Raw genomic sequence first — 19,080 nt, 5'->3', positions numbered from 1 at the left:
TCAGTGTTTGGTGGCACTTTAAATAGAAGAAACTACATTATGGTAATTATGTTTGTGGAAAGAGTGGAGACTGAGTATATTTCATTAAAAGTAAAGACTGTGCTATATGCCTTCCATTCTTTACACCAAACATCACACAGGTCACACATTGTCTTTACACCAGACAATCACATTTTCTTAGTTACATCCTTAGTGTATGTAATAACTTAATGAGCAGTTCTCTGTATCATCCTGACAAGTAGTGAGGGAGAACTTGATCTTCTTTCCCTACTGCTTCCCTTGACTTTATCAGGTGCTGAAGTATGATGGAAGGGTGGGGGATTCTAACATCTTTGCTCATAGGCTGTTCATATCTGCTTAACATGTCTCGCAATGTCAGCTACTGAAATGAGTATATTTACTGATAAAGTAAAGCAGAGGCTTTCAACTTTCCTCATTTCCCTGTCAAAATAAGAGCATCACCTCCTGTTTGCTTTTAGCAAGACCCTCAAGACACACCTGTTTCCTCAAGCTTTTAATTAATCTTAAAATGTTTATTTTCTGAGATGGTTTTAACTGTATTTTGTGAAATTTTAACATACTCTGTTTTATATTGAGTGTTAAATTTTGTACACTATCTAGAGTTATACATATCAGGCAGTGTGAAAATACAAAAGATAAAAACTTTCAGGGAACTATTTCTCTGCCTACCATGTAAGGGTGCAGGATATTTATATCCAGAGGTATATTTATTTTCCTATTCAGGGGTATTTATAGTCAGACACCTGCTCTGGGGCCTACACCCAAGTGAGGGGCCACTGCCAGCCCTGGAGCCCCCTTGACCCTGCTGCTGCTTGTTTAATCTACTTTCTCGGAGCATGAGGAGAGAGAGGAGCAGGAGCAGCAATTTCCACTTGCCTTGCACTCTGCTCTGGGTGGTGGTGTTCATTGGACTTGGAGGGAGAGAGGACCAACAAATGGGGAGCTGTGGCTGTGGCTGTGGCAAGGAGGAGGGGGCACCCGCAGGGCAACTTGCCCAAGGACAACCCCATCCCCCCCAAATCGAGTCAGCACTGACTGTGTGTATGCTGCAGGGTTAGCCCTGCCACGAGAAGCACAGTGAAGCAAGTCACACAGATTTGAGGGCATTTGTCACACTCGCGTTCTTACTCACTTGTAAGTGAACTTGCTTACATCCTTTCTTGTGTACCGAGAGAACCAACTGGAAATCCTAAATTTCACATTCTCTCCCCTACGCAGATATAAAAGGTGGGGAGGGGGATCTAGTAAGGTGAATATTTATTTACCGCTTTTCACCAAAAGTTCCCAAAACGGTTTTCATAGATATAAACAAACAAACAGAATGGGTCCCTGTCCCTAAAGGGCTCACAATCTAAAAAAGAAACATAAGATGGACACCAGCAACAGCCACTGAAAGGATGCTGTACAGGGGATGGATAGGGCCAGTTGCTCTTCTCCTGCTAAATAAAGAGAATCACCACTTTAAAAAGGTGCCTCTTTGCTCAGCAAAATGAAAGAAAGAGAAAGAGGTGTGAAGGAAGGGAAGCGGTTCAGGCAGCATTATGTCTTGGCTTGGCATTGGTCTGCTGCAGAACCTGTGTGCATTACAGAGGCTTTAGGGGGGTATGTTTACTTAGGAGATCAGGCTTCTTGGTAGCCCTGGATGAACAGAGCAAATACGCCATGTGGCTGTGTATTGTAGGGGAAGATTGATGGTGGGTGGGCAAGCTGACTTCCAGCAAAGCCTTTTCTCTGTTACTAATCTTCACACTGAGGACTTCCGGGATCTCCTTGATCCCACTTGAGAACTGCAATGAACAATGAAAGCTCATTGGACTAATAGTATAATGTTAGTATGCCTCCAGACTTGTGCAAATGCCATGTACTTATTAACTTGTAGGCAATGATTACATTCCAGGGTTGCTGTAATTGAGGGATAGGTATACTAGCCTGGATCAGTATGCTGAAGTCATTGCCTTTGACGCTAAAATGTGGTAGGCGGCCCTTTTTTATTTTCCTGTGCAAGTCCCCTCACTTTACTGTGGAGCAGCAAGCCTGCTCCACCACAGAGACCTGCAGTGCCTTGCTGACGTCTTCTGCAGGCCCAGGCTTGCAACAGCTGCCATTCTAGCTCCTCCACTGGACCTGGCCCAGCAGCAGCAAGAATCAGGTTGCTGACATACTTCCTGCCTCCCTTGAAATAGATCTGGTGAAGCAATGTGTATTTTGTAAAGAGACAAGGCATGTTTGTTTGTAGGTGAAGTATATGTGTGTTCCTGGATCTCTTTTTGGTTATTTAATAAGTTGTCTTGTCTTATTAAATAGGGGGAGGGGGCGCTGTTTCCCCATGTGAACATCATTATGTTCAGAGTCTCTTTATTATAGTCTCGAATTTTGACAATCACAGGTTAGCAACACTAATTTCCAATTTGTGCTCAGCACTTGAGGTGCTCCTGCTACTGCTACTGCTACTACTACTACTACTACTACTACTAATATACCGCTCTTCAACTAAAGTTCACAAAGTGGTTTACAAAGAAAAATACATAAATAAAATGGTCCCCTGTCCCCAAAGGGTTCACAATCTAAAAGAAATATAAGGCAGGTACCAGCAACAACCACTGAAGGGATGCTGTGCTATGACTGGATTGTACCAGTTGCTCTCCCCATGCTAAATATAAGAGTATCACCACTTTAAAAGTTGTCTCTTTGCTCACTTAGCAGGGATAAAAACAGGGGTGCTAGACAGTTACACAATAGGTGTGGATTATAAACCTTGTCTAAGCATAACAGAATATATAAAACATAAAATAAAAATGACAACTAAGCAAGGCAGACACTTTTATTCATACCTAGTTTTACAGAAAGGAATTTGCTAATAAATATTTTACATAGGAACCTGCCTATACCAGGTCAGATCATTGGTCCATTTAGCACAGTAATGTCAGCACTGACTGGCAGCAGCAGTTTCAGACAGAGTCTCTCCCAGCCCTACCTGGAGATGCCAGTGAGTACCGGAATAACTTTGATTATCAGCACCATCAAACCTGCTTAATATCAGTATTAGAACGATGCTATGTACACTCGGAACTATTCTCTGGATCTTTGCTAGGGGCTTCTAACTTCCAATGTTGGAAACTACTCCTGTCAAAATCTCCTCTTGACTCTAACTCCCTATCGCCAGGAGCTGAATTTTTTGCTTTATTTATCAATTATTTATTGGCTACCTTTCTAATTAGTTTTTTGCTCATAGTGTCTTGTAGTAAAATACAAATCAAATTTGATTCAATAAATGAAACTAAAATATACATTAGAAGCCAACAACCAGATCAAATATACACAGAGAAACTACATAAAAGGCAGAGCACAGTAAATCCATTTATAGTCCAGCACCACTCCTGGGTGTTTCGATGGCAGCTCCTACCCAAAGTGCCTTGTTGCAGATGGATAGAAATCTAGTATGGATTTCCACCCATATTTAGTATATTCAGATATACTAAATAAACTTCAAACTCTTAACTTCTATCTTCAGAATGGAAAAGTGAAGAAAGAAGAAATTATTTGTAATTTTTAAAAAAAAAATTGAGAAAGACAGTTTGAAACATTTGAAATATAACTGCAGGATTAAACTTCAGTTATAAAGATCAGTAGGTGCTTGTTTCAAAGTTGATCAAAACTGTATTTGTGGTGATAGTTTTTGCCCATGGCTCTATCATCAAAATGTATTGTTTCTGCATTATTTCCCCAAAATACTCCCTAGCAATTCTGCTGTACAAGTTGTTGATAGAGTGCTTGCTTCCTCATTGTGGTTTCCTTCTTCTTTCCATTATTCTCTGAGGCAGCCTAATCCTACTGATAATCTTATTTAACTGTGGTGTTTGTGTTTGTAAAAGCTGGCAGATCCAATGGCTAAAATTTCGTATGATCTAGGTGTATGACTGAGCTCTCAGTAAAAATTTTCTTTTTCCTCATCTCTTACATCGGCTCTCTGTTGGTGGGAGCTGTCCTTTTGGCTAGAATGAGCTGTCCTTCATGCTTCAGTCTTTGCTGTCGGCAAAGATATAGATCCTGGAGAGGATATCGAGGCATACGGTTACATTATTCTGAAACCCAGGGATTTTTCTATCACTATTTTCAGTGTTGCTGTGCATTTTGGGATTGGGTACGTATACGAGTATGTTTTATTTAAGACATTGTGGGGAAGAGCCTACTCATGTGAGATGTTGAAATGCATAGTATATAGTACCTTGCTCATAAGCTTAACTGTTTAATGGAAATATGAAACCATCTCCAGTGTATGTGTGTGAATCTGTGTGCATGCACATCAGCACAGGGAAAGTAACTGGGGAGTTGTGGAGTATTAAGCAGCAATGTTGTTGGTGTATTTATTTTTATTGTTAAATTTGTATACCTCCTTTCATTAAAACAATCTCAAGGCGGTTCACAAAAAAGACTATAAAAATTACACAATTAAAATATTAAGCTAGAATATAAAAACATAGACATGACTAAAAAGATTTTAAATACTAGCACAATATTAACCATACAAAATACAAAGAAGCAGCAGTAGAGACCATCATATAAAAGTCTGGGTAAAAAGCCAAGATTTCACATGCTTTCTAAAACTGTGATGGAGATGGAGGAGTGAATAGCCACCGGGAAAGCATTCCAGAATCTGTATTTGCGGGGAGATGCAACAGTTTGGCTTGTGGGTAAATGATAAGAACACATGTCTGAGGTAAGCAAAGATTAGGCTGCCCGGAGGTTTTACAGAAAGGGCTCCCCCCCTCCACTCCTGATTGGAGTGTGCCAGTCCACATATTCACAGGATTTAACCCAACCTCCCTGCGGGCTATCAGGGACCAAGATAGGGCTTTGTTTTTCTCTGAAAGGAGGCAATTCTGGCTTAGCCCAAGTTATGTCCAGAGCCAGCATGGTGTAGTGGTTAGAGTGCTGGACTAGGACCGGGGAGACCTGAGTTCAAATCCCCATTCAGCCATGATAATAGCTGGGTGACTCTGGACCAGTCACTTCTCTCTCAGCCTAACCTACTTCACAGGGTTGTTGTGAGGAGAAACTCAAGTATGTAGTACTGGGCTCCTTGGAGGAAGAGCGGGATATAAATGTAAAATAAAAATAAGTTTTAAAAAATGTCCGGGGTAAAAAAAACCCCTCTATTTCCAGCAGCTTTTGAAAAAAACTCCGTGGCTTCTGCTTTCTCTGAAGGTGTTGATGGAGGTGATGATGGCTATGTGAATGGTCCATCTAATCCCTCAAATTAAAATGCCTCCAGATTAGCTCTTCAGATACCCCGAGGCATAGAGCCATGTGTGAAAAACCTCCTGGTGGAACAGTAGCAATGGGGTTGGAGTGTTGGTTGTGTTGATGGGAGGCAGTGTGCCCAGTTTCTTTAGGTTATTTGCCCATGTGAGATTTAAAGCATTTTGTTTGCTTTTAAAAGCCATTTGCAATGTGACTATGCAACCCACATTTGATTCAAGCATACAATTGACGAGAACATCTGAGGGGGCCCTGCTCCAGGTGCCGACAATGAGAGAGGCCCGGCTGTCGTGCACATGGGGCAGGGCCTTCTCTGTTGCTGCCCCCAGACTTTGGAATGCTCTCCCAGTGGCCATTCGCTCCTCGGACTCCATCACGGCTTTTAGAAAGCTTGTTAAAACTTGGCTTTTTATCCAGGCTTTTACATAATAGTTTTTACTGCTGCTTCTATGTGTTTTTACCTGTTGTATCGTTTTTATGCTTGTATTTTATAGATTTTAAATTTGGTTTGTTTTTATATATTTTTAAGCTTAATACTTTTATTGTCTTTTTATTGTATGTTTTAACTTTTGTAAACTGCCTTGGGGCTGTCTTTTAACGAAAGGCGGTATATAAATGCAACAATAAATAAATAAATAAAATTGCTTCTCTTTTACTTTTCATTTCACATTAACAATAAACCAGGAAAAAAACTATTTCTTCTCTTCCCTCCCCTTGAAATAATTCTCTCTATTACTGCTTGGGTGATCTCATTCCTGTTGACTTGAAAGTTCGATTGTGCCATTCTGAAGCAAGTCAATAGTTTCTGCATACTTGATGGGGCTCCCTAGATACACGGAAGTATATACGTTTGTAAATTAAACAAACAAAAACGTACTCAGAATGACTTGATAAGGACATATGAGAATGTCAGGTGGAAGGGGAGAAAAGTGGAAAGAGAGAGTGGGAACTGTCCTGCTCAAATACTCATAGTAAGTATTCTGGCGGTGAGGATTAAAGCCAGGAGATGCATGCTGTGAAGTTAAAAGCTCCCTTTGCTGAACTACACAGAGCATTCATACAAGGGTAGGAAGAATAAAAGGAGGCATTTCCCCCCATCTGTGCTCCATTCCATTTTGTTACTGAAATCAAAGTAGATTTTTAGAATGGTGGCTCTTCTACAGATTTCTAAGAAGCTGAAGCATTTTTAATGGAAATGCTATGTTGTGTGGCTGTGAGTTTGTGGTAGCCATTCTCTAAAAATAAGTAATTTCTGACAATGCTATTAATTAATTTCTAAGATTGCTATTAATCAATGTCTAATTTCTTTTCTGTTGTCACTTTGGCAATTTTTGAATTAGAACTGTGGATCTTCTTAATAATAATAATTTAGAATATTTTTATACTGCCCTTAAAAAAAAAAAAGTCCACAAAACAGTTTATGTAGCAAAAGGAATGAGACAATGCCTCCACAAAAAGAGAGATGGTGTTTTGTCTTGGAAGTGGAGTTGAGGGCTGAACCCTTTATGATGCTGATTCTCCAGGGTTCACAAAAGACTCAATGAAGCTTCACTTGATGCATGCTAAGTTAAATGGGGCCTCAACAAACTTTCTTTGGATCTAGGAACCAGCTCAGAAATGCATGGCTCTAACTCCAAGTCATTTCATCTCTCTCAATAGTAACTTGGCAACTAAACCATGATTAAATTGTTTCCCCCTCGCCACCAGTGTTTAACGGTGCTATGAAGCCAACTTGAAAGAGTAAGCACTATGAATGTTTTGGCATTGCCTTGTTACCTCAGTTGTCAATATAGTGTAGCAACACTGTTGTTGTCTGTCTTTAAAATGTGATTCTCTGTCTAGGGTGAATGGAAATGTAAATTGTTTCTGCCCCTTCAAAGCCAGCTTCTGACCTCCCCACCCCCCATAAATAACAAATATTAGTTATCATTGACTTCAGGCAGAAGGGGTGCACACAGGGAATATGTGAGGCAGAATGTACACAAGCAATTCAATCTTTCCATCGCTCCAGGGGTGCCCAGTTTATCCCCTCAGCAATAAAGCTCTTTTTGGTCAAAGTATGAACACAGCTCCTATATGGAGCTCAACTTGGCATGTAATTTAAGTTCTCTAAGGTAGAGGCCATGCAATCTAAGTTGCTGAGGAACATTTTTCAGGTACCCCGGTGTGTGCCCAGTGCTGTCCTTCGTCTGGAAGCAGGACTGCTAGAAGTAGAGGCCAGAGCATGGATTGATATCTTTGAATTCTGGCTGAAGCTGGTTTCCCGCCCTGCAGGCCTAGCTCCACTTATGTTAGCTATCATTCCAGGCAGAAAAGAGAGCTGGATGAAGGGCTACATCACCATGGTTTCTCCCCTTTTGCATTAATAACTCTGAGGCATGAAAATGTGAGGGTCAAACTCAGACAAAGAATATATGATATGGAGCATCAAATTGTTAAGGGCTCAATTCCTGTTGGTGTTCATTTGGGCAACCAAGTTCTGAGTTTCATTCCTGCCAGATACCTAAACCAGATAATCGTGCCAAAATACCACAGAGCTCTGACACAGGCGCGATGCCATGCCTTGCAATCAGCCGTCTTGGAAGGGAGATATCAAAAAATCCCCTACAAAGAATATACTAGGGATGTGCCCGAATGGTCTTCGGCACCGGCGGGGTAGTTAAGGGTGGGGGAGGGTATACTCACCACCACCACCCCCGCCGTGTTTCCCGCGCCGGCGCTCTGCAAATTTCAAGCCCCTTGGGGCGGCAGCGTTCCTCCCTGCCGCCCCATTCCCCCCGTCGGCCGGAAGTGGCCGGAAGTTGTGAGTGCGCATGTGCCTGTTGTGCGTGCGTGTGCGCACACTACAGACGCACGCACGCGCGCTTGCAACTTCTGGCCGACGGGGGGAACGGGGCGGCAGGGAGGAATGCTGCCGCCCCGAGGGGCTTGAAATTTGCAGAGCGCCGGTGGGGGAAACGCGGCGGGGGGTGGTGAGTACACCCTCCCCCGCCCTTAAAGTACTACCCCTGCTGGTGCCGAAGCACCAAATCCTGCCCCAGCGCCGAAACGTTTTGGAGGCCTTTACAATGGCCTCCGAAACGTTTCGGGCACAAGCCTAGAATATACTGGTCCCTGCAAATCAGGAGATATTGAAACAACAGCTCATGTGCTCCTCCACTATGAATTTTACCAAGATATACGGTGTAAAAAATTACTCCTTTTATTAATTCCCATCCAGATTGTACAAATTCTTTTTGTCTTAATTATCTTTTAAGTGAGCAGAATGACCTGAGATCCTATAATGTGGCTACGTTCTGTTTGATAGCCAGTAAAATCCACCAGGAGTTCATTAAGAATCGTTGTTAACTGATCTGTATGCTTAAGCATGTGGTTAACTACTGTATTATAAAACTGTAGGTTTTTGTTGAACTTCTGTTTGTAAACTGTGCTGGTCTGTGATCGTAATAAAGGAATTGAATGGAATTGAAAAAACAGCTAGCATTTGTTTGCAATTGCCTGAAACATTTTACCTTTGTGTCTGTGAGATAAAGTGCGGAGAAGATTTTAATTTGCCTTACAATCTATATTTTATATGGTTGGGGCTCTGAAACAGCTTTGGTACCCTGTGGATTACCTATGGTTGAGTGGTACAAGGGTAGCTAAGTCTCATGGATCTCTTTCAATATGAGTGTTCTTCCACATGACATTCCTAAATATACATTATAGCAAGCATACTGTTGTATTTTAAAGCTTGATTTAAATTCCATTTGTTTGGATTTGATGTCACCTCAGATTCTTAAAGGAAAGATTATATTGACATGCAGATTTTAAAAGTAAAACATTAAAATGAGACTATGCCAAAGAGTATGGATTCTGCCCTATATGGATACTGCCCTATATAAAATCTCAGGGTGGTTTACCATTTAAACAGCAACTAAAACCTAAAAATGATATAAAACTAATTAAAATTGTCATAAACAAAACTTTGAAACTTTAAAAAAGGAATTCTTTTTGTAATGTGGGAACTTGGAGTCAAACTTTGGGGAGTTGTGGCAAGTAGAACAGTACCCTGAAATGTCTGATAACTTTCTTGCATCATGAGGAACTAAACTGCAATAACCACAGTATTCTTCTAAAGCATGTGTTTTATGAGGAAGGACATTGCATATGTTCACACCTCAAATGTGAAGAAATTTTAAGCATACTTATGCTTAAAATTTATACTTATGCTTAAGCATACAGATCAGTTAACAATGATTCTTAATGAAACTCCTGGTGGATTTTACTGGCTATCAAATAGAACGTAGCCACATTATAGGATCTCAGGTCATTCTGGTCACTTAAAAGATAATAAAGACAAAAAGAATTTGTACAATCTGGATGGCAATTAATAAAAGGGGTAATATGTTTACACCGTATATCTTGGTAAAATTCACAATGGAGGAGCACATGAGCTGTTGTTTCAATATCTCCTGATTTGCAGGGACCAGTATATTCTTTGCAGGGGATTTTTTGATATCTCCCTTCCAGGACAGCTGATTGCAAGGCATGGCATCGCGCCTGTGTCAGAGCTCTGTGGTATTTTGGCACGATTATCTGGTTTAGGTATCTGGCAGGAATGAAACTCAGAACTTGGTTGCCCAAATGGACACCAACAGGAATTGAGCCCTGATCAATTTGATGCTCCATATCATATATTCTTTGTCTGAGTTTGACCCTGGCATTTTCATGCCTCAGAGTTATTAATGCAAAAGGGGAGAAACCATGGTGATGTAGCCCTTCATCCAGCTCTCTTTTCTGCCTGGAATGATAGCTAACACAAGTGGAGCTAGTCCTGCAGGGCAGGAAACCAGCTTCAGCCAGAATTCGAAGATATTAATCCATGCTCTGGCCTCTACTTCTAGCAGTCCTGCTTCCAGACGAAGGACAGCACTGGGCACAATCATGTAAGCAGAGGAAAGACCCACAATCATGTAAGCAGGGGAAAATGTCCTCTTTCATCCCTTTGTAGTGCTTGATGCTTGTGATGTTGAACTTTATGCAGCTCACCACTAGAGGCTGCTGGCTCACTTGAATTGTTTTTCTTTGCCACAAACTGAACCATAGCTAGGATCATAAGGTTTCTTTGATATATAGTGACAGCAGTACAGGTCTACTGTACAGGGTTGTTCTAAGGTTTACTGGGAGAATATATATGGAAGGCTTTGAACACTGTTGTGAACTACTCCTGGTTTCGTACTCTGTATATGCTCAGAGGGAAAGAGAGGAAGTCACAACATACATAAACTGAATTGGTTCTTGGAGATGGTGACCATGTAGTATCTGGGCATGCAAACAGAGACAGAGAGACACACACTCAAAGTTCAATTGGCTTTATTATAGAAAGTTGCTCATCAAGATAAAATTCAAACAGATCATCCAAATTAAACATGTTTCTGATTCAAAGTATAGTGCAATGTGCACTATTGTGTTGGCATGCGTGTGCAGTCAGCAATTACAGCTGTCTAGCAAATCCCAATAACATTTTAGAGAGAAACAGAGAGAGAAGAAAGAAGGGAGGGCTTAGGAAAGGGGATGGCATTGATTAGTAGGGAGGAGGGAGCAGGCTGAGCTGTTGAATAGGCATTTCACCAGTCATGGAGAAGGACTTGTTCAAATGACTTGTTTGTTGCTAGGCTTGGGAATGATGCAGGCTTCAAGCAGTAAAAACAGGCTGGTGGTAGATACTCAGAGCAAGGCAGAGAGAGAAGCATCATGGCTGGGTAATGTTGACTACTCACTACACAGCAGAGACCCCTTTTTATAGTAGCTGGATCCTACAGATCTGCACTAGGAGTTCTTTCAAGATAGCAATTTCTGTCATGGATCTCAAACGTGTCAGTCACTCTTATCATAAAACTTCTCTCTCATGACAAAACTGTTTCTTTGTTAGACCAGTTCAGAGCGGCATCCTCTGCATACTGTCTTTTTGTTGTCAGGAAGCAATTTGTTCCTCTGTTTGCTCTCCAAACATCTGCATTTCTTAAGTTGTTGGTTTGTCTTTGCCTCAGAGGCAAGCTCCTAGCACCTCTTGCTCCAAAGAGCAAGAAAAGTCAAAAGGGGTTGTTTAAGAAGGATGAAGCTAAGCTATATGTGTGACATAGCAATTAAATTACTTCTTGTGTACATCTACCTAGTGTGTAATTATAAGAAAAGTATGTTCAAAGTAACAGCAAAAGGGTACATGTTTGATGCTAGTTAATCAATCCATTTGACTAAGGCAAAACAATATAAGTGACATCAACATGGTAAGCATTCTGTCAGAGGAAGTAAAGGATTAGCTTCCAGCTTGTCTCATAGGAGTGAATCATTTCACTCAGAGTTGAGTGAGGCCTTGTACCAGTGTTCCTCTGAGCTGAACATTACTATTGAAAATAGGTCTGAGTTCTGAACTAAACTCTGGTTCCAGTCCACTACCTTAGACTAGCTGTAACAACACTTAAGGGAAATAGGAAATATTTCTGTCCATCAAATCACTCAATGAATTTCGGGGTATGTCCACACCATAAACATAAACCAATTGCTGTGAGAGCAGATCTTGCATAGATTCTTTCCAGGGCTTTGTGGTAACACAACAAGACCCACAATCATGTAAGCAGGGGAAATTGTGTGATGATCAGCCTTATCTACAGGGTTACAGGACTTTAAATGCTACCATAGCACTACTAATGAATCTATGGGAAAACAGCTCCCATATCAATCTTGTAACCTGGAAAAGGCACCTGAACAATTATAGAAAAAGTATGATCAAACAATATGTTCATTAACCTATATTATTTATCAAAGTGCCTAAATATGAGCAAAGTACTATATAAAAATGGGAGGGAAATTCCTCAAAAAGAGGAAATAATGAATAAGGAAAATAATGAATAAGGAAATAATAAAAACTGGACAGAGTACAATTTGCACCAGAGATGTTCAGAGCTTCCGTTGCAGGTATGAAAATAGGGTAAGAAAGACAACTAAAGCTAAGGAGGAGTGGGATGAGAAAAACAAAAGGAAATGAGAGCATGGGAGTTTTAAAAAGATGGAGTGCAGGATAAAATGAGAGCAGCAGATTTTAGAGATTGTGAGAGGAGGGAGGAGAGATGAGAAATGTTTAGGGAGACCTGATTGGACTCTAAAGAATGAAGATTTTGAAAAGGTTTGAAAATTGGAACACGAGTAGAAGTGGAATATAAGACTTGAATTTGAGAAGAAAATGATTTGAAACCCCAAAAGAAACAGAATTGGGATTAGAGACAAGATGCATAATGAAGAAATGATTATCAAGTCCAAGATGTGACCAGCAGAATGCATTGGAGGAGGAGACGAGAGTTTAAACTAAAAGAATTTGAGAGAGAGAACGTTGAGTAGAAGATTCTGAATGCAAGTCAATGTGAATATAAAAATCACCAATAATAAGAACAGGAAGAGTAAAAATGTAAACTAAAGAGGAAGAATGAATGTGAACCAGGAGGCCAATAAATCTCAGTAATTCATAGATTTAAAGGTGCAAACAAATGAGCAACGAATGAGAGTGAACTTCAAAACCAGAGAGAGAATAACAAGAATGCCCACAAGAAGTGGATAAAGGTGATCCAGTTGACATAGTATACCTGGACTTCAAAAAAGCTTTCAACAAAGTTCCTCATCAAAGACTCTTGAGGAAACTTAGCAGTAATGCGATAAGGGGACAAGTACATGTGTGGATTGCTAACTGGGTTGAAGGACAGGAAACAGAGGGTAGGAATAAATGGAGAGTTTTCACAATGGAGGGAAGTAAGAAGTGGGGTCCCTCAGGGATCTGTACTGGGACCGGGGCTTCTTAATTTATTTATAAATGATCTAGAAGTAGGGGTAAGTAGCGAGGTGGCCAAATTTGCAGATGATACCAAACTTTCAGGTAGTGAAATCCAAAATGGATTGTGAGGAGCTCCAAAAGGATCTCTCCAAACTGGGTGAGTGGGCGACATATGGCAGATGCGATTCAGTGTTGGCAAATGTAAAGTAATGCACATTGGGATGAAAAACCCCAACTTCAGGTATATGCTGATGGGATCTGAGCTGTCTGTGACTGACCAGGAGAGGTTCTTGGGGTCGTGGTGGACAGCTCGTTGAAAGTGTCAACCCAATGTGCAACAGCTGTGAAAAAGGCCAATTCCATGCTAGGGATCGGAAATAAAACTGCTAATGTTATAATGCCCTTATACAAAACGATAGTGCGGCCACACCTGAAGTCCTGCATACAATTCTGGTCACCACATCTAGAAAAGGACATTTTAGAAATGGAAAAGGTGCAGAAGAGGGCAACCAAGATTACCATGGGCTGAGAGCACCTGTCTTAGGAGGCAAGGCTACAACACCTGGGGCTATTTAGTTTAGAAAACAGATGACTGCAGGGAGACATGATAGAAGTCTATACAATCATGCATGATGTGGAGAAAGTGGATAGAGAGAAAATCTTCTCCCTCTCCCATAACACTAGAACCAGGGGTTATCCCATGAAATTGATTGCCAGGAAATTTAGGATCAGCAAAAGGAGGTACTTTTTCACACAGTGCATAATCAACTTGAGGAATTCTCTGCCACAAGATGTGACAGCCAACAACCTGGATGGCTTTAAGAGGGGTTTGGATAACTTCATGTAGGAGTATCAATTCTACTAGTTGGAGGGCTATAGGCCACCTCCAGCCTCAAAAGCAGGATGCCTCTGAGTACCAGTTGCAGGGGAGTAACAGCAGAAGAGAGAGCATGCCCTCAACTCCTGCCTGTAGACTTCCAGTGGCATCTGGTGGGCCACTGTGTGAAACAGGATGCTGGACTAGATGGGCCTTGGGCCTAATCCAGCAGGGCTCTTCTTATGTTAAGAAAGAGCTTGGAATTGATAAGAAGACTAACCAGTATGATCTGCAGGACAAGAGAAGTCCAAAAAAATAAATGATGCACAAAACCGGGTTGTGTTAACACATTCTTACTAAATGTCTCAAACAACAAAGGTTTGTTGAGAGAAACCATGAACATTAGAAGTTTGAAACTTTCGGTGTAGCTGTACCTTGGTCTAATCAACAGTGTACAGTATCACACTCTGTCCATTTGTAAAATTCCAAAAAAATAAAGAATTATTGCTCCCACCTTTTGATGCAAACTTGATTGTAGGTTCATTACTGTGAAACTATGAACAGAATTGGTTTCTGAATACCTTATGAAGAATACCAACTTGTTATATTCATGAACAGATAAGTGTTGCAGTGGCTGATTAAGTCTTATGCAGTAACTGCATCAGGAAACTCTTGTGCCTTGGGCAGGCTGTACGTAACGCAGGTACTGTACTTTCATTTGTTGCTCACTATAGAATACTGTAGATGCAGGTTCTAAATACACTGAAGAGTCTTTTGATGATCATTTGCTAGTGCTCTCTCCAACAAAATCCTTTTAAAGACAGTCTTCTTTCCCTGCAGCTAGTGTGCTTCTCCTAGATGCTCTAATGCCATTATGTAAAGGGGAAAAGCAACTTTAAAAATCTTGATGGTATTCATTAGTGAACAGTAGCAAAATAGTATAAGACTAACTTGATTTTCCTTGGCTAAGGATCCTGAGGCTGTCAGTTTTTTAAAAAGCTGTAATTTTATGAAGTGCCAGTCGTCTGGTATAAAGATAAGGAACAAAAGAAGTTAATAAACTACAAACAGTTTTCGGTAATGTTTGGTTGGGTTCTGCAAAGGATTTGTAACTGTTATCTTGTCTTATGTATATGTGTAATATGATGCAATTCATTTGGAAATCTCAAAGTTTGACTCGTGGTCATCCTGTTTAGATCTCTAGACTCTTTCTGTTTAGAGCTATACAGTATGCTTATAATCATAATAAGCAATTTCTTATTTTACAGTAGAACTTGCAACCAGGAAAACAGATATTTCAGGAGGGATCACAAGGATTCATTTAACTTTTTAAAAATGGGGCAGGGGGAAGCCTTGTGATGCTGAGTGAATTGCATGAACATTCATGATGATGAAAAATGTTCTGCTGTGCTTCAAGTTATTAAAATAACTAAATCAGTATGTAATTCAGTAAATCAATCAATCAGTCTTTATTACGGTTAAAGACCAGCACAGGATAAAGTAAAGATACAATATAATAAAACTCATGCTAAATAAAATATAACCCTAGAAGCTAAGTATGATTATAATAGTAAAATATGACTCTATGGAATTAATAAAATAAAATGCTACTGGCTAGGCCTAAATTCTGTAGGAAGATTAATAGAGTAAATGAATAGCTATCATTAAGAGTAGAGCAACTAAAATGGTTAAAATACCATATACAAGCTATATAAAAGCAGTGAAGTAAAAGGCAAATTAAAATTATTATACAATCAAGCAAATAAAATGCTCAATGGTCGGACACCTGCTGGCAGGGATATTAACTGGCGGTCAGGACCCTGCAAATCTTGCACACTTCCCCACAGAACTTGGCAACTTTGTACGTGAAGGACCGATTGTCATCTGAGAGCAGCGTGTTGGTGTAGACTTGACTAGAGCGGCCGGGGTATTTAAGAAGCAGGGGACATATGAGCCTGTCCCGACTGTCTTTATAAAAGGGACACAAAAGGAGCACATGGTCTGTGGTTTCTTTCCACCTCGCCATAGTCACAAGGACAGAGCCTTTCCATGAATTGGATCTTCTTGTATTTGCCTTCTAGAACGGCGGAGGCAACGGCATGACACCGGGCAAGGGTGAATGCCCTTCTGTGGCTTGTTATTTCCAATTGTGCCAGATATGCAGATCCAACGGTGGATCTTCGGTTTTCTAGTGAAGGCCATGACTTTGGGTTTTTGATAATTTTTCACTCTTGCAATGCTGAGATAGTGCTGCCAGCACCCTTCTGAGACCTACAGGGGTCCTCGAGAGAATAGCAGCATTGTCTGCATACAATAGGATGGAGATGGGTCTTCCGGCCAGCTTGGGAGGGTGGAAGTCAGGGTTGCTGAGGCAGCTCACCAGATAGTTTAGTTAGTTTAGTTAGTTTAGTTGGTTGTTTGACCATGGCACTGATGTAGAAGTTGAACAGTAGCAGAGCCAGGATACATCCTTGTTTAACTTCCTTCTGGGTTGAAATAGGGTTTGTAAGGTGTCCTTGGGGGCTATATCTCACCTTAAGTGATGTGTCTGTGTGGAGGTTGCAGATCAGATACAGCAGGCATCGATCAATAGAGGAGAATTCAAGCTTTTCCCAAAGCTTGACTCGGGAGATGGAGTTGAATGCAGCCTTAAGGTCTATGAAGGCAGCATAGAGGGTGGTAGATTTGTTAGAAGAGTACCTTTCAACGAGACATTGGAGCACCAGGCACTGATCAGTAGTAAATCTGCCCTCCCTAAACCCCGCTTGTGCATCTGCCAGCATCTCTTCTTGCTCTAGCCAGTCCTTGAATTTCCCATGCCTGGCATACAGCTTGCTGATGATGTTGAGCTGGCTAATGGGCCTGTAATTGGCAGGTTCACCCCTTTGGCCCTTTTTGAATCAGTAAATCAATATTGTGAGCTGCTTTGGGGGTCTCTGGTTACAAAGTGGGATAGAAATCTACTAAATAATGCAGTTGTTTGTCTATCTGTCTATCTAATGTGTAGACTACCCCAAACTTCCGTCTCGGGGTGGTTTACAACAACATAAAACAAATTAAGACAAAAACGATAGCCTTAAGACAATATAAAACCATAGTCAAGTTAAAAAGCTTGTGTGAAAAAAGAAGTCTTTAAAGACTTTTTAAAAAGTTGTGAGAGATGGAGATGCTCTTTTTTTCAACCGACAGAGCAACCGACAGAGCATTCCACAGTCTCGGGGCAGTAACAGAGAAGCTGGTGGCAACTGCAGATGAACCTCTCCGGACGATCTCAGTGGGCTGTGAGGCTCATGGCAAAGAAGACATTCTCTTCTCACATAATGTTGTTGCCAATATTTAAATTACCATTAGGAATCACTTTCTAGCTAGCCCTTTAAAAGCATAATAAGGTTAAATGCTTAAAAACAGAGGTGGAGATGAATTAGTGAAGTATTTAAGCAGCTCTCTTCTTTCTATGCTCTGTGATTTGTTGATCTGTATTTGTTAACCTCTTATGCAGATTGATCCTATTTATGTTTACTCAGAAGTAAATCCCACTGATTTCAGCCTTATACTTCACACTGAATTTTGACATTTTCAATGGCTCTGAAGAAGAAACATTTTGTTCCCCCAAACTGAGTGGTTGGGGTTTAGTTTCCTTTGGATGAATTGGATTTAGTTTCCTTTGGATGAAAGAGCATTGGATATTTATGATGCCTTTAATACTTGTTTTAGTTACAAAAATACAAGACAAGCAAAATGGAGGCATTTGTGCTCCTATAAGCACACTGCACAGGCACTAATGCTGTATCAGGCTCCCATAGAGAACATTTGTAGCACATGGATGCTCCAGCTCCTACTCTAAAATTCATGTTTTTTGCTTCTTGTCCATCTTTCTAAAATTCCAACTATAAATTTTCTCTAAACCCTTATTTGCCATTCCCACTAGCTGATGGATGCCATCTTATTATACTCTGCTGATTAACATTTCCAGAAGCTGGGAAGTGATTCTCAGCTACCAAGAGAACATCTCTTGCCATAGGTTTCCACTGATGAAATGTCAACCAATAATTAGCAAAGCAAAGGGTGGTCTGCAAGTATCTGTTGCATTTTTTAGGTTCAGTCAAAACTATATGTATATGGTCCACCAACCATATACATAACAGATTAGGCCAAATCATTACAATAGCAACAATGTTTAGGTTAATCTTTAAACAGTTGCTGCTGTAAAGCATTTTATAAGCTTTCTCAAGGATGGTGATTAACTCAAATCAAATCACCTTTATTTCAGTCTTAGACCAGCATAAGAGCAATAAAAAAGAGCATGATAAGTGACAATACTAGAAGCCTGGAGGTGAGTAACACAATACAAGCATATGGTAAAAGTAAATAAAACTATTGCTATGGAATTATAAAAACTATAAAAGAGTATAGAAATCAGTCATAAAAGTAGAATGTAAGACTATAACTGTCCAATTCAAAAAGACAAGGCCCCAAACTATGTGGCCGAGATCTAAAAACTGCAGTTAACAGTAGTTAATAATGGTAAAAAGTGATTGCAGATGTGTATAAAAGGTTTGTAAAAGACATAAGGGCATAATAATCAATAAAAGACATAAAGACATAAAAGAAGAAAGGGGGAAAGTATTTTAAAACTATATAAAAGGCATGAGGAATACATTAAAAGGGCATATAAAATCATGCAGGAATGGAGCAATTGAGGCTTTAAGATTACTGTTTTTTAAAGCCATCAGAGAAGTTTCCTGTTTTGTATACAATTATTTCCGAATACTTGGAAGAATATGCTGCACATTGGCTGATGTAAAAGAGAACTGAAAAGAAATTGAAGGAACAGGTAGCATTTGGGGCCAAATAGCTTATCTTGCTTATGGGATGATATGTGGTCTGAAGCCTGTGGCTGCTTCACAATAAGTGTCTCATTCTGAACAAACTACCATGTCATGAGAGTTGAAAGAAACTGAGACTCACAACACTATGGAAGGCCACCTGCCTGGTAACTATGGTAAAAAACCACAAACATGTATAAGTAAGATAGGCATCCTTAATTTGGATAACATTAATGCAATTAATATTGTGTGAAATAAACTTGTACACTTAATAATTTATATTAATGTGGTTCATTTAATTAATTTATTTCATTACATTACATTACTAGACCAGGGGGCTGGTGATTGAGGCC

General features: G+C 40.3%; 1 protein-coding gene and 1 long non-coding RNA gene across 9 annotated transcripts in view; one reads left to right on the top strand and one right to left on the bottom strand.

Annotated features, from left to right (window-relative positions):
* The window catches only part of ZDHHC11 (zinc finger DHHC-type containing 11), a 79,859-nt gene that overhangs the window by 11,530 nt on the left and 49,249 nt on the right, over window positions 1–19,080 (top strand). The window lies entirely within an intron of this gene.
* The window catches only part of LOC128329561 (uncharacterized), a 63,859-nt gene that overhangs the window by 23,304 nt on the left and 21,475 nt on the right, over window positions 1–19,080 (bottom strand). The window lies entirely within an intron of this gene.

The sequence above is a fragment of the Hemicordylus capensis genome, chromosome 6, assembly GCF_027244095.1.
Source record: "Hemicordylus capensis ecotype Gifberg chromosome 6, rHemCap1.1.pri, whole genome shotgun sequence".
NCBI lineage: Eukaryota > Metazoa > Chordata > Lepidosauria > Squamata > Cordylidae > Hemicordylus > Hemicordylus capensis.
Note: the sequence above shows the minus strand (reverse complement) of the source record. Positions and strands in the feature narration are given on the sequence as shown.